This window comes from Canis lupus, chromosome 27, assembly GCF_011100685.1.
Source record: "Canis lupus familiaris isolate Mischka breed German Shepherd chromosome 27, alternate assembly UU_Cfam_GSD_1.0, whole genome shotgun sequence".
Lineage (NCBI taxonomy): Eukaryota > Metazoa > Chordata > Mammalia > Carnivora > Canidae > Canis > Canis lupus.
In genome coordinates, this window is record NC_049248.1 from 1,773,908 (window position 1) to 1,790,113 (window position 16,206).

Sequence of the window (16,206 nt, forward strand, 5' to 3'; positions counted from 1 at the left end):
TCTCCCTTACCCCCCCAAATCCATAACCACACCCCTCTATTTTTACACGCAGCATGCCAACCAGATTCTTAGTGAACTGGAACTCACACTTAACTCCTGTACTGTTTTACCTTCACCACTAGCTAAGGCAGAGTGGGGGAAAACACGAGGACCACTTTACCAGTGTAGGCTGGGAGAGAGTAGAGCACAGTAGTTCACATCATGGACTCTGGAGTGGGACAGACTTGAGTCCACGCCTTGGGCAAGTAGGTTCTCTCCTCAGCTTCTATTTCCTCTGGAAGATATAGACTGAGCAGCCTCTACTTTTATAGAGGTGCTGTATTAAGTAAAAGAGTCTATTTGTGTCAAGTGCTTAACACAGTGCCTACTACACAGTAAGTGCTCACTGTTTGTATTTAAAAAAAAAAAAAACTGGGGATCCCTGGGTGGCGCAGCGGTTTGGCGCCTGCCTTTGGCCCAGGGCGCGATCCTGGAGACCCGGGATCGAGTCCCACATCGGGCTCCTGGTGCATGGAGCCTGCTTCTCCCTCTGCCTGTGTCTCTGCCTCTCTCTCTCTCTCTCTCTCTCTGTGACTATCATAAATAAATAAAAATTAAAAAAAAAAAGAATAACATTTAAAAAAAAAAAAAACTGACCTGAATATTACATTAGAGGACAGCTCCCTGTATAGGGTGTTGGAAAGACATCTCAGGGCCAGGGACAGAGTTCCTGCAAGCCACCTGAGTTCTGCAGCAAAATGCAAGCCTAAATGTCATTTACACCCTATTCAAATGTGTCCCAGAAGCCTGGAAACTCTTCCTCTACCACTTCTGTACCCAGACAGCAACCTGCCACATGGGGACATTGGACAGATGACCCAGAACAGAGAGCCTGGGAAGAGACTGCATCACTATCGCCAAAGCAGAGTAGTTTTTTAACACCTGAGGGAATTTAAACTCAGATTTTAAAAAATAGGGGCACCTGAGTGGCTCAGTTGCTTAAGCGTCGGACTCTTGATTTCGGGTCAGGTCATGATCTCAGGGTCATGAGACTGAGCCCCACATCAGGCTCAGTGCTGGGTATGGATCCTGCTAAGGATTCTCTCTCTCTCCCTCTCTCTCAGCCCCTCCCCGCCCACTGTTGCACTCTCTTGCTCTCTCTCAAAAGAAAAAAAAAAAAGAAAGAAAATTACTGTATTTCTTCAATTTGAAAGAATCATAGATTTTTAAGACCGACATTATTTTACAGACCAATAAGAAAGAAAAAATGCTGCCCACTAAACCACAACATACCATCCATTATAAAATGCATGCCAATTTTAGAGGAATTGAAATTTAAGGAGAATGTATTCATTTGAATCAATGAAATATAGTATACCAAAGCAGAAAGAAATTGACACTATGTGTACTGTCAGGTAGGAGTGATAGCTGATGTTTAAATAACCGTGGGCTCCCGCTGCCTCATCAGTACACTGTCCACTGTCCTTAAATGGAAAGCTGGATGAAGATGCCTCATGGCTTCTTCAGGAGGGAAGGTGGGAAGTGTTGTAGAAATGCAGTGACTCTCCCCAAGCTGAGCATAGCCAGGGACTCCGTGTGGCCTTCTTACAACAGCACAGCACCATTATCTTCATTTTACAGACTCAGGAAGATTGAGTAACTTGCCAAAGATTAGCTGAAAGTGGAGCTGGGATTCCAATTCGGGTCCGTCCAACCACAAAGCCCAGTGTGCACATCGCTAGACTGTACCACCTGTCTGGGAGATTCCTCTAGCTGGACAGAGTCTCCAATTAGCCTGACAGCTTGAAATGCTAATGTCCTCAGGAAAAACTGATACTAAGGTACAAGAATCATTTTCCCAGAAAGGTGGTCTTAGAGAGAGGGAGAGGGGCACTGGAAGGAGGTCCTAGGCAAACTCGGGGAGATAGAACTTCAGAGGCGAGGGTGACTAGCTAAAAAGAGGAGGCCAGGGCCCAAGGGAAAACCCAGTGGCCCACCCAGAAGTTCTGGAGTGAACACTTAGCTATGATCCCCTCCTTCCACAGGGGCCACAGTGTCAGCAGCAAGGACAGCTACATGTTTAAGCCCCAGACAAGGTTAACATCTTCCACCTGCTCAAGAGTCCAGGTGTCGCTTGTTCAGATTTACTGCTTACACAATGCATTCGTTAGAAAAGAATTTGCACTACAATAGGCTGTTTTTCAAGGGTCCTCCTAGTGCCAATAGAATACTTGAAACTTTTGCTGAAAAACAACAGGGAGAGAACCTGAGAACTAAAGGAAGATGGGAGTCAAGCTCCATGTATTTAATAGCTCTGATGACCCAAACTCAGTGAAGGACAAGTTCCGAGCTTGCTCGCTTCCATTTTGAATCTCCTTGGAGGAAACAAAGACATGTGTAATTATTAATAGCAGCAAGTCAGGTATTAGCCATACTGTGTGCTTTGGGGACAAATAGCAATTTTAAAATGTGAGATATTGAGAGGAAATACAAATATCTATATGGGGCTTAAAATCTTTGTGCAGAAAATCTGTCATTGACAGGTGGTCTTTAAATGCAAGTGGCTTTAGAGGGCTGATGACCTTCCAGAGAGAAAGATAAGGTGTTCAGAACAAATGCAGAGTTCAAAGACTCGGCTTCCATCTTAGATCTACCCTGGTTGTGTGACCCTGGCCAACTCATTCAACTTCTGAGTTTCCCCAAGTGTACAGCGGCAGTCATCAGTATCGGTCCTGCCTACCATGAGAGCTAACTTTTGGTATCAAAGATCATACCAGTCAAAGAATGCTGTAAACTATGAAGAAAAACACAAATAGCAGCTAATTAAATTAATTTTGACAGGTCTTACTACCCCCTCTAAGAAGAAAACCGCACACGTGCATGCACGCACGTGCACGTGTGTGTGTGTGTGTGTGTGTATAAGCTACACACCTGGGGGGTTGGCTTCTCTAAGCAGCAGCCAGGGATTTAGTGAGTAACCTAGATATCATTGGAGAAGTAAATGGCATTCTCTCTGAGGCCAACCTTTCAAAGTGTTTAATTGATGGAGAAGTGAGATGTTATATAGGCTTGTGAAAAGTTCCTCAAGATGATTCGTACTCAGATGATTCGGTGGTTGCTCTTGTATAGCTGCCTTGCTCCTAGGGCCTTACCATGTCCAGCTTGATTTGGATCTCATTCTCATGAAGACCTACAATGCAATGACCACAATGTTCAGAAAGTGAAAGGATTGTTGCCTACTACCCTAGAACACCCTCTCTAAAGCATACACCTTTCTTCCTTCAGGATTGTAAGCCTTAATATGAGTCTCAGTTGCACTGGGGAAGAAGAAACAGTGATAGAAACCTTAACACCCAGAATCTCAAACCAAATTATCCAGAGAATTGCCTCTGTAGCCCCACCTCCACCTCTTACTGAGGCTCCCTCGCTCAGGTCCAAGGGATAACATCTGGCAATTTTATTTACAGAAAACAAGGTTCCCATAGGACTCAGTTTCAGAGAGGTAAGAACTTCCCATTTCATCTGTAGATTTTTGATGTGAGCTCTGTCTTAATAACCAGATTTCTTCTCTTTCAGTTCTTGTTAATTATTTATGCTACTGTTGTTTGTATCTTAAAACACAAAGATAGTATTTGAAATATTGTTCTCCTTAGCTGCCTAGTTTCTGCCTTTTTAAGAAGATATTAGAATATAATCTAGCAGGCAAGGCAGGAATCTAGTCTTTATAATTCTCTTTGTGCAACACTACGTTAAGTGCTGAATAAATACTTTTTAATGATGCAGCAGCTGGAAGGGTTCCACACATTATCTTATTCATATTGAAGATATCCTGGCAAAGTGAACAATGTCTCACAGATGGAGAAACAAAAAGCAGAGAGGTGAGGTGACTTGTACAAGAGAAGGAAGCATATCAGAAAGGGAGGCCTGACAATCTGCACATTCTTCCATTTGGGGTGCTATTGGTCATTCATCTCAAAAAGCCACAACCTTAAAAATAAAAAGTTCTCCACTCCTACAAAATTTGGGCATGACCAAAAGCACTTTATAAATTTGATAGAAAAAAAAGAGCCCTCATCATTGATTGGCTCAGGGACACATCGTCCCTTTCAACCAAACATCAGAAGATTACTCTGTAAGCAAAAATACATTATCATCCCCATGTGCCAACAGCAGCAGTGGCATAGTGGTATGTACATGTGACCTCCTATCTCTGGACCCCAAGATGCTTTAGATTTAATTATCTCCAACATCTCCCTATTTGCTTATACGAAAGAAGCCAAGTTGCCTTTTCTTCATCAGGAAATCAATACCAAGTTATGCTGCTGCCCAAGATCCCAAAGTGAACCAACAAAAGATCTTGACCTCCAAAGTCATCTTCTAACACAAGATTCTATCCTTCCCTTAATATTAAAATACAATGTACCTGACCATCCCTGCTACTGCCATGAAGTGTCAGAACAGGTGTCTGGGAAGTTGAGAGCTCACCATGAAGGGAGGATGGGAAAGGCACTTCATTCTCTTTTCGACTTAAGTTTAAGAGAATGCTTGGATAACCAAGTTTAGGTGCTTGGCCAGGTGGATGAGAAGTGCAGGAGAGAGTTCTAGAATAAAAATGTGTGGCCCATTTACATACTGAAGGAGACTGGAAATCACACTTTTTCATCTAGGTCTCTTGAGACCAACCATGTTTATTATAATAAAAATTCCATTTCCAAGGTCTGAACACCATTGTGAAGGAGAATTACAAAGTGAAACTAACCAGGAGCATGGGGTCAGTTGCAAGAATCAACCAGCAGACAACAGGTTCAGTTTTTAATCCAACAACCAAGGCCAGCTGGCAATGAACTCTCACCTCTCTACCTGTCACAGTCCCTAACATTTGTAAGGCCCATCTCGAACATTACATTCAAATTGCTTTTCTCCCGATATCTCCCAAATGCAGTATTCCCTCCCTTCTTAAAGCCTTCAGAGGATTTTATGTGTACATCTTTTATGGGATGCATCACAATCTGAAAGGAGTTGTAGATACCTGTAAAGTAACCCAGAATGTACTTATGTATTATTTTGTATTCAACATTATTTATTGAGTTCTTGCTATAGGCTTTATCTAAACTCTTTAATAATACACAGAAGTTTCTTAAGGTATGGAAGCACAATTTATTCTTTTTTTTTTTTTTTTTACCTGACTAGCGACTAATACAGAACAGGCCTGTATTAATATATGTGGGGTAAAACTGAATTCAAAACCATCGGTAGTGCTGGAAAAACAACTCAGTAGAGAGGCAGGATAATAGGGGAGTTCAGATTGTGAACCTTGGAGTCAGACATGCCTGAGTCCAAATCCTAGATTAGTAACTTCTTAGCTTTGTGACCTTGGACAAGTTACTTAACCTCGTTTCCTTATCTGTGAAATGCAACCAGCAATACTTACCTCCCAGAATTAATGCAAAGGCTGGACAAAATGGTGTACGTAAAGCAGTTGGCACAGTACCCAGCCCAGTTGTCACTGTGGCTATTATACTTCCTGTATAATTCAACAAATGGATGGTAGGATTATCTACCACAGGAAGGGTGATGAATGTTAAGTCCAAAGGAACTGCACTATTGGCACACCTAGTTGGCAGCTCTCGGGGTCCCTGTTCAAAATGGCAAGGCTAGGATTCTTAGAGTCAGAAGGCATTGCTGGGCACCAGTATTCCTTCCAATATAGCCATTCAGCCCAGGAGCAGCTCATCCTTGACCATAACTGGTGTGTGCTATATTTTACACACCTCAGTGAGGCTGGGAATCCCCAAAGAAATCAACCTCAGAGATTGGTCAGGCCTGGCTGCTTCATTTCCCTTTTTCCAGAAATCCCAAGCTGAAAATAGAGGTTCAAACCCTGATAGTATCAGGGACACATTTTCCATACAGCTTCTCTTTGGAGAGGTAAGGAGAGGTGACTCTCCAATGGGACACCGTGATGTGGACAACACCATCTTGTACACTGTGAGTCCTGCAGAGCAAGGCAGGATGGCCCCTCGCCTTGACCAGTTTAAGAATTTAAAAATCACGTGCCTGTGAGTTGTTCATCAGTGTTTCCATGCATACCCATGCCATTACATAAGGACCATGACATTTCAGATCCCGGTGTCTAGGGTCCATTAAAAAGTAAATATCTCCTTTTAAATGGAGAGGCAGTGCATTTCTCCTTCATCCTTATTCTGACGGGTGCCTCCCTCCATTCAACTTTGCAGGTTCATTTCCAATAGGTTTATGTAACAAAACAGCTGAGTGATATATCAGAGGAGCTCTGGGTGTGGCTGTTGCTTAGATGGCATTGCATTTAGAGATTTCCAGTGAATGAGAAAGCACTCCATTTCAGAGCTGCCCACCTCTCGGGACAAGCTAATTGTACCTTAAGTTCAGAATGTCCACTTTTTCCAGGGCATGGGATCAGAAGTGAGCTGGCCTAATACTTAGTCAAAATGTGGCCCTTCATTGCACAAGATGTGCACTACAGTCCTCCACAAATGACCCATCCCCAAATATATTTGTGCCAACAATCAAGTCTGTGTGTGAAGTCTTGGACCCTAGAATATTAATATTTACATTGTGTTTTTCCTCCTAGAAAATATTTTCTCATCTCTGTCACTTAATCCTTGAAACAACTCCATGAAAACATTATTACTGCTTTCATTATTACTATGGTCCATTTTCCATTTGCAAATCAAAAAAGCAAAGCGTCTGTGTGTTAGAGGCTAAGTGTAGTGCCCATCCGCAGCAGAGCTGGAAATCTGACTCCATTTTACTGACTCAAACCCAATGTTTTTCTAAACCCAAACTTTCTGAAGAGAAATATCACCCTCTGAGTACTAGGGTATTTGATCTCACTGATTTATTCACTATTGTGTGTAATCAGACATAGTAAGACCAACCATCACTTTCTAAAATAACACTTGTTTTTCAATTTTAATTTCAAAATGTTTATCATAGACAATTGTTAAGAATCACAAATATTCAGAAAATAAATCATTTGTCATTTCATTCCCTGGAAGTGGCTTGTCATTAACCCTCTGATGTACATCCTCTTAGACCTCTCAAGATATGGTATATCCTATCTACACCTATATGAGATATAAATAGAGTTTATATGTTTTATGAAATTAAGGTCATATTATGGATACTATTCTATGTTTTTCCATTTAGTTCTCCATCAACATCTTCCCATGCCATTAAATATCCTTCCACCTTATCACTTGAATAGCTACATGGTGTTCCATCACATGGATGCATCCTAATGTAGCCAACTAATCCCCTAGAGACTGAAGAATAAGGGAGAACAATTCAATTATTTCAGGTTTGACTCTATTATGAATAGATGACAGTGAAATACTTGTAAATAGTCTTTGTGTGTATTTCTGATTATGTCCATTGGATAAAATCCTCTAAAATTCTTGGACCAAAAGGAATGAAGATTTTAAGGCTCTTGAATATTTTGAACAAACTGCCTCCAAAGTGAGTATAACCATTTCCACTGCCCAGCAGCTCTGCCTCCAAAACATGTCCCATTCATCCCAATGGGCAAATCATGTCCATCTACCTCACCTCTCCTGCTGGTACTAGGTACCAGCTTCCAGCCCTCCCAACTGGTCTCTCATACCCACCCCCATCCCCCACCAAGTCTATTTTCCAATCTACAGGAAGGTAATCTTTCAAAAACAATAAACACGTTACCCTCCCTGCTGTCATGATCTAGTCCCTGCCTACCCCTCCAACCTCCTCACTCATCACTGTCCTGGTCATTCACTGTGTGCCAGATTTCCTCTTCTGTTCCAGACACACACACCAAGCCTGGCCTGCCTCCTTTGTACTTGCTGTTCCCAGGACGCTTCTTCTGTTTCTTTGCAAGCCTAGCTCCTTTTGTTATCATGGCCCCAGAGGGGTCTTCCCTGGCCACTGATTTAGGTAACTCACTCCCTATCGTCATGCTATCCTGTCACTTTGCTTTGTGTCTCTTAGATTCCTTTTTCACAGCACCAATCATAACAGGAAGACTTCTTATTGATTTGCTTACTACTCTATGTTCTGTCTCCTTCTCCCCTTCCCCTCCCCCACCACGCACAGAAAATGTAAACTCTCTTGCTCACCACTGCACCACCAATGCCCATCCACATGCCCAAGCATCAGATGTTCTCAGTAAATACTTGCTGAGTAAATGAATGCACAGAAAAAAGTAGTTTTAGTATGACCCTAACCAAGCATAATATTAGAGCTAAATATAATGATATAATGTAAAACATTATCACCTGGTGTCTTCCAGAAACAGGGGGAAAAGCCAAGAGATGCCATAAATGATGGCAAGTCAAGACTGATGGATAACTCAGGCTGTGATGGCTCACCTGCATCACACAGATCCAGCAGAATCTAACCAGAAATTGAAACCGAAAACTGCATCCTTTAAAACTAATCTCAAAAAGAAAATGGAAATTTACCATAAGAAATTACAACATATAAGAAAACACCTGAAAGTGTATTATTCTCTCACATTATAGAGATATTTAAATTGTCTAGTTTAACCATTTACATCGACATGGATGGAACTGGAGGGTATGATGCTGAGTGAAATAAGTTGGTCGGAGAAAGACAATTATCACATGGTTTCACTCATATGAGAAATATAAGAAATAGTAAAAGGGACGATAAGAAAGGGTCCCTTAATTAGAAAGGGGAAAAATTAGGGAAAATTTAGAAAGGAAGACAAACAAAGGGTAGCAGAAGGGGAGGTGGGTGGGAGGTTGGGGTGATGGTGACGGGCACTAGGAGGGCACTTGATAGGATGAGCATGGGGTGTTATACTATATGTTGGCAAATTGAATTTAAATTTTAAAAAAGTTCTTAACACAAGAAAAATTAATAAATTGTCTAGTAAGCTACAGATAGGGTGATACAACTTGTTTTCATAATTTGAAGACGCGACATGTTATTAGAAACAAAAAAATGGAAAGCCTAGAGGTGAGACCTCTAGATTACAACAGCAGCTATGGCTATGCTGGTGAGGCTCGCAGCCACACCAGCACTGCTGCCTCCTGGGTGGACAGAGGCAAGGCTTGTGCCAACCGCCTTGTGCTGAGCCCCCACCAGGGAGCCAGCACTTCACCTGGCACTTGACATGTGTAACCACACTGCAGCCTCCCGACGACTCTCCGAGGCACTGCTATGCCCACTCTGACGGATCAGAACCTGGGCTCCCCTGAGATCACAGAACAAACTGATTGCATCACGATTCTGGCAGGTACCTATCCGACACATGCTTTTTCCAAAATGGTTCAGCTCACCCACAGCACAGTTTCAGAAATGGGGTGCCCAGATTCCCCTCGCCCTTTCCACCAGCAACTGCTGACTTGGGATGCAGGAGGCAAAGAGTCATTTCCTTCCACCTCTGAAGAGCAGGAAGCCCTTTCTACAGTCGCGAACCGCTTTCCCTGGATGTTTCTCTGTCAATGTCACCGTCTGGAGTTCATCCAGTGTCAGAGTCCTCGTCAAGGATAGCCACTCTCCTGGGCTCCCCTTGGCCCTGGGTCAGCAGGCCACACAGCGTGTCTTTCCTCTCCCTCCCAGGGCTCTGGGTCCGACAGCACCTCTGAAAATCCTTTTTGGATATAATCAAGCCCTCCGTGTGTGTGAAAGGAAATGTTTCCAGGGTTTCAGGTGCTCCAAAGAGAAATCCCCACAGTCATTGTAAAAGATTTGTTTCTTTCTCTAATCTGAATCATCATGAAGGAATAAAGCCAAGCCAATTTCAGGGAAGAAGGCTGGAGCCTTCCCTCTGGAAGTCTGATGGGAAACTCGATGTGAGTACTTCCACTTACAACTCCAGAGAGCGGCACAATCTTGAAATACTTGATTCTGGGTGTTTTTTTTTTTTTCCAATAAATGAACAACCACAACAAAATGCTTAGTTCCTAGTTGGTCTGATAAAATAGTAAGAAAAGAGTTTCCTGAATTGAGTAGTCAGCCCTGTTTGCTGGTCTCCCTGCCTCAGCGAGGCCCTCTGATGGGAGATAAAATGAGGGCAGGAGAGGGAGGAGAGCTTCTTCTGACATCACACCAAGAGAAGAGTAGAGCTAGGATAGAGACACGTGGAAGCTGTAAGGGACAGGCACAACGTGAAAAGTAAAGCAGTTCTGTGGGCTCTTTCCCTAATTCTCTGCGTAGCCCACAGAGGCACGTGAGCAATCTTCTATTGAGAAGTGTCCAAACCACGGTGCTCTCGGTGATCACAGAGGGCACAGCAATTCTGCAAAGAAGACTCCACCAGGCGGACTTTGAAAACAAATAGACACATATTTGCTGAGTTGGTTTAATCTGGCACAGGCTTACACTCAACCTTTACTCCCATATGTCAAGCACACAAATGCACATCACCAATTTTACCACTGACAGCTTCCCTCCCATGCCGAGAGTCTTGTTTTCCTTGAAAGGCAATTCCCAGAATGAAATATGGAGAGGTACATAACTCATCCAACGACTTTCAGGCTGCTAGACACTGACTAGTCAACCCATGGTCAGTAGCCACTGGATGATTAAAAACCAGTGATCAGATTCCTCTATGTGCAACCTACAGCTGATAAGAGAACCTCTCTGCCCCTCCTTTTTTTTCTGTTATAACAAAACAGATCTTCTTAAATATATTTCACATATTGCAGTAGCCTGGACATCAAATGTTTCCCAGAGTGAAATTAAATATAGCATTTTATTTGGAACAAGCCAGCCTAACTCGATTTTCCCCTTCCAGCATCGCCACATAGAGACCTTCCATTTGGCAGCTGAAAGATGTGCTCAGCTCTGAGCTGGACTTAGAACTTCCTTCCACAGTCTTACAATCCATCTGTTTCCTCTGCCCTAGTTCAAGAGCTTCAGAAGTCATGGAGGGGGCTGTCTGGTCCTCTGCCCCCGGGGGCCTGTCTTGAAGGTAAAATATCTTTCTCTTCTCAGTAGAGCCTCTCTAGGCTCCTTGTGACCACCATCCTGAACCACTGGAAACAACTTCCTAGAAAAGGCAAATGCCATGGAGCAGTCTGTCCTGGACAGAGGGAGTGGCTCACCTCTAGGATGTGGCTACACATTGCTCATTACTGCATGTTGCTCATGCTGACCCTCAAATGAGGGCAGGAGAACTAAGCAAATGTTACTACATGCCCACGGATGACTGTGCATCAGGAATATAAAGGTTATGAAGAAGCAAAGACTGTCAGCACAGGTGGGATGAGGGGCAACCTTGAGACCCCAGACCCAACATGCTCACTTTACAGATGCAGCCACTAGACCCAGAGAGGACATGGCACTCTTAAGGATCCCAGCAGCAGGCAGTAGCCCCTGTGGCTTCCAATATCTTGGGTCAAGGCTTGCCCAGGAACCTTGGGGAAGTTTAGGGGAGGACAAGCACCCAGGAGATGCCTCTAACGAGTGCGTTGTCAGCAGAGGCCTATGGTGAATTTTCGACGACAGCTGTCATTTCCTGGGGCCTGACAGGGTACCTGGCAACTCTTTAATTCCAAAAACAGCTGTGGCACAAAGAGATGTAAGCTCAGAATCAGGCCCCAGGCCCATGAACATCAAAGCTACAAGGTGAATCCAGTTTGTTTCTAACTCTGAACTCAACTATGCCATTTTGCCTCCCTATCCTATGACCTCCCTTAGCCCTCCCCAAAACAGAGCCATATCTAAGAAGCCAGATCAGGTCCAAATGAAAACCCTTGCTGCAAAGCTGTCTATCAAGTAAGATCCAAAGTGTGTGTGTGTGTGTGTGTGTGTGCATGTGCTCATCTACACACATGCAGGAAAAAGGACACATCTAAATACCAAGTGATTCCTAATTTTCTTCTTTATAAATTTCTGTTTTTCCAAAATATTAAAACAAACTGTTCTTACTAATCTGAAATTGAATTTTTAAAATTGTGGCCAAATACACAGAACATAAAATTTACCATCTTTACCATTTCCGAGTGTACAGTTCAGAGGCATTAGAGTACATTCTCATTACTGTGCCACCATCACCACCACCATCCCTCTTGAGAATATTTTTCATTTGGCAAGACAGAAACTCCATACCCATTCAACAATCGCTGCCCAGTTCTCTTCCCCAGCCCCTGAAAACCACCATTCTGCTTCCTGTCTCTAGATGCTCCATATAAGTGGAATCATATAGTATTTTTCCTTTTATGTCTGGGCTTATATCACCCCATGTAATGTCCTTGAGGTTCCTCTATGCCATAGTCTGTGTACACTCTCCTTCCTTTTTCCTGCACGTACATATACCATTCAACTGTCCACGGACACTTGCGTTGCTTCCACCATTGCTTTTTAGATTTATTTATTAAAGAGAGAGAGAGAGAGCATAAGTGAAGGGAGGGGCAGAAGGAGAGAAAGAATCACGGGCAGACTCCACACCCGGCAAAGAGCCCGATGCAGGACTCAATCCCAGGACCCTGAGATCACAACCTAGGCCAAAACCAAGAGTCAGACACTCAGCTGGGTCACCCAGGTGCCCCTTCTCCTGCTTTTGACTATTGTGAAGAATGCTATGAATATAGGTGTACAAATAACTTTTTTAAGCACCCAAACTTCTTAAATCCTGAAGGATATTTTCAGAATATGCTACTGTAGATTAAATATCAGGTTATGTCCTCTATTGGTCCCAGCCTGGGAAACAGAGCAAATTCTATGCTGTGGTCTGTACATTTTGCCTTCTGTCTCTAAACACCTTTAGAGTGGTTCTAAACCATTGGTTTAAAATGGTTTTCAACCCTGGCTATACATTAGAATCACCAGGGGTGCTTTTTGAAAATACTGATGTTCAGGCCCAGCTGAAGACATCTGAATCAGTCTCTGGGTTAGGCAGAGGATTTTTTTTTTTAAAGCTTCCCCTCTCCCCAGTTATTCTGCACGAGTGAGAATCGCTGCTATAAACCCTTTTCTTTGGGGGCCACTTCTCTTTATTTACAAAATCTCTGCCCTGCAAATAACTCCCTTTCTCCCAACAAAAGTGAAAGGGATTTGCTGGCCAGTCAACTACCCTAGTTGTTTGCCTGATTACATCTCAAGGAGAGACCCTCGATGCACAGCACTGCCTCCTCCCGTGAAAGCCTTTTATCTCTAATTGTGCGATAAGAGCCTGCCTCTTTCTTGGAAAGGAATGCCAACATGTATAAGCAGGTAAGAAGGTATTTCTGGGCTTACTCAGTCCTTACGGGAATTATAACCTAGTCCTTTTAAGGCAGCAGGGACAGGAAGAGAGAGAGACAAGGTGTGGTCCCAGGCCACATAAGGGCCAGATGGTGGACCTGTGGTTCCAGGTCCCAGGCCTGGAAGGAAGCTCCTGAGGAGGCTGGTTTCCTGGACTCGCTGGAGGAGATAGAGGACCTGGGCCATGCTCACATTCCTCTGACCCTAAAACACCCCCAGGGCCCTGGCCTCCCCCATTCTCACCCAGGACTCCCAGGTATATCCTCTGCTGTGTCCTGAGGACAGCCAGTGTGGCTTTGTCCGGTTCTATATTTGGCCACTTCCCCTCTGTAACCAGCACGCTAGAAGGCACCTCTGTGCTCTTGTGCTCTCTGATCGCTCAGTTCTTGACAACAGAGGCTGTTGCTGTAAAGGGGGGCATCGTGACTTCCCCAACAAGATGAGTTCTAAACATCGCTGTCGGAAGCTTCACAACCAAAGGTGGACATGAGAGTGGCCATGGCAGGACATCCACTAGAACGGTTTCTCTCTCTGCTGCTCCCCTCCAGAGCTTTCCTCTCCCAGCGAGCAGACCTGCGGCTCCAAGGCCCTTCACCACTCCGTGGGGCTCCTCCGCCTTTTTTGGGGAGAACCCTCCAATCAGGATATTGGAGGACATCCATGCTGCCATCACAGCAGCAGCTTCCTGCTGCCAAGGACTGCTCCACTGGAGACCCGGGAACGGGGCCCTTTCCTCTGCCCTGGCCTCCTCTGGAGCCTGCATGTAAAAGGTGGGGACATGTCTGGACGCCAATGGGCAGGTCAATTCTGTGGGGGGAGGAGGCTGCTCCTCCATCTACATGAAATGTTAACATAACAGAATGCCAAACAGTGCTGGAAGACAGGAATGACAGCAGGAGTTCAGAGGACAGATGAGTGTGAGCTGGAGAAGCCAGGGTGCTGCAGAGAGGCCACAGAGCACGGGGATTAGGGGGATGGAGATGCCGCAGCCAGGCCTCACAGGAAGGGAGAAGGTACTGTGCCCCAGGGGACAGGGCCCACCTGGGTGTGGCCAGGAGGAGCCAGCCCACCTCTAAACTCTCCTCTGCCCTCTCAGGCATGCTGGCCCCTCAACGTCATGAGCAGTAAGGTTAGCGGAGTACCTGGCCCAAGAGATAACCAGAATCCATCCTAAGAAGTGTGCAAGCTCATGCACGGGAACAGAGAGGAAGTGTGGAGGGGTAAGGAACACAGAGACCAAGGCTCTGAATAAAGCCACAGAACACCTACAAATAGCAGACTGAAGCAGAAGCTGGGGAACGTACACGGCTTGTCTCTGACATATCTCAGACCAGGGAGCCCAGAGTATGAATATGTCTATCTTGTGCAGCAAATCGTGGTGGGGCACCTACTGAGCATTAGCACTGATGAACTCCTAAACTGCCTCCATGTTTTCATGCCTCCTTCCTCCTGACTTCCCACTCAGAAGGTGTTCAGCTCCAGACCCAGAGGACACACTCCTCTGCAACATCAGGAAGGGACAGGAGGGGGGACACGGAACATTAATTGATCACCTCCTCAGTACCTCCTTTAGGTGGAGGTGAGATGGTTCTGCACGTTTTATGGGCAAAGAAACAGAAGCAGAGAATAGCAGAAATGGTGTTCAAATGAACCTCACTCATCAATAAATTATATTTGCTAACCAGAAGTGTCTGCCCGAGGATTAAGCCAGGCCTGCAGGAGTAGGGAAAGTGAGCCGGGCAGGAGGACTATTTAGTGGTGCCATCACTCAATTAAAGTGTATTGGTCACTGGGAGGGAGCTAACTCCTGAAGCCCTGGCCTGTGGTTGAGATCCATTTTTGAGCATATTTACATAAGAGAAGGAGCACAGTGTAACCAAAAGGGCATAAGGATGTGGACACATATGGATGGGCCTAGGTTCATTTTTAGCTCTGTAACTTTGGATTTCAGCTTTGTAACTGAGAAAAAAATAACTAAAGGAGTCAAAAGAATCCTGGTATTGTTATCCTGGTGATGCTCAACAATAGAAAACTATTAACTTTCTTAAGCTTCTATAACAATTATTCACAAATATATTTACCTAGAATAAAAACCCAATAAAACTTTTGAGTTGTCTGTTGAAACTGGCTGAGGTCACTTATTGATCATGTACTGATACGGAGCAATTTCCCAGGTACAGATAAGTTGGGGGGAAAGCAATACAGGGCAGAATGTGTAAGTGTTCCTGTCAGGGGTGAAGAAGTCAGTATACATCTGTATGTTCTCTGATGTGGAGGTCCCCTTGCAGGGACAGGCCCTGGAGGTGAGGAGCAAGGACAAGAGAAACTTTTCACAGTTATACCCTTTTGTGGATTTTTTATCTTGTACTACATGATTCTGCTACCTTTTAAAAAACACATAGAAGGCACGTGATGAGATGAGCACTGGTGTTATATGTTGGCAAACTGAATTTAAAAAAAGAAAAGAAGAGAAAGAGGGAAAAATAAATACTAAAAAAAGAAAGAGAATATAGAAACATGATTAACTTGGAAATGCAGTTCACTATAAACTGCACCTAGGCAAACAAATGGTTAATTTAAAACACTGTCATTTGCCTTATAAATGTGGCCCTTGTGGGGATGGTCAGTTGGAAGTCTGACCTGAGGGGCACACACTCTGCCCAGACCCCTCAATCTGGACTCCAGCCTGGCTGTTTCCATGGGGCTTCCCCAGCTGATGAGCTTGAGCATTAGAAGTACCCAGTTTGATGTAACTTTGCCTCATTCTTATTTATTGCCTACTATTACTTTCATCTATGTGTAGATTGCTTTCCTCTTCTGTTTCTGTTAGGTTTCTATAATAATAGTTAAATTTTCTTTTCCTTTTTGAAACCAAAAATATAAAAAATACATAGAATAATTTACTTAGAAGAACTCTGAGAAAAAAAAGAAATAAAGCTATTCCAAGGAGCTGAAAACTTTGGGCGAGCTGGCGGGAGTAAATAAGCGGTGGCATATTTC

At 44.1% G+C, this 16,206-nt stretch overlaps 1 protein-coding gene across 39 annotated transcripts in view; it reads right to left on the reverse strand.

The window, feature by feature from the left end:
• The window catches only part of CACNA1C (calcium voltage-gated channel subunit alpha1 C), a 747,770-nt gene that overhangs the window by 486,308 nt on the left and 245,256 nt on the right, over window positions 1-16,206 (reverse strand). The gene's annotated exons all lie outside the window — the stretch shown is intronic.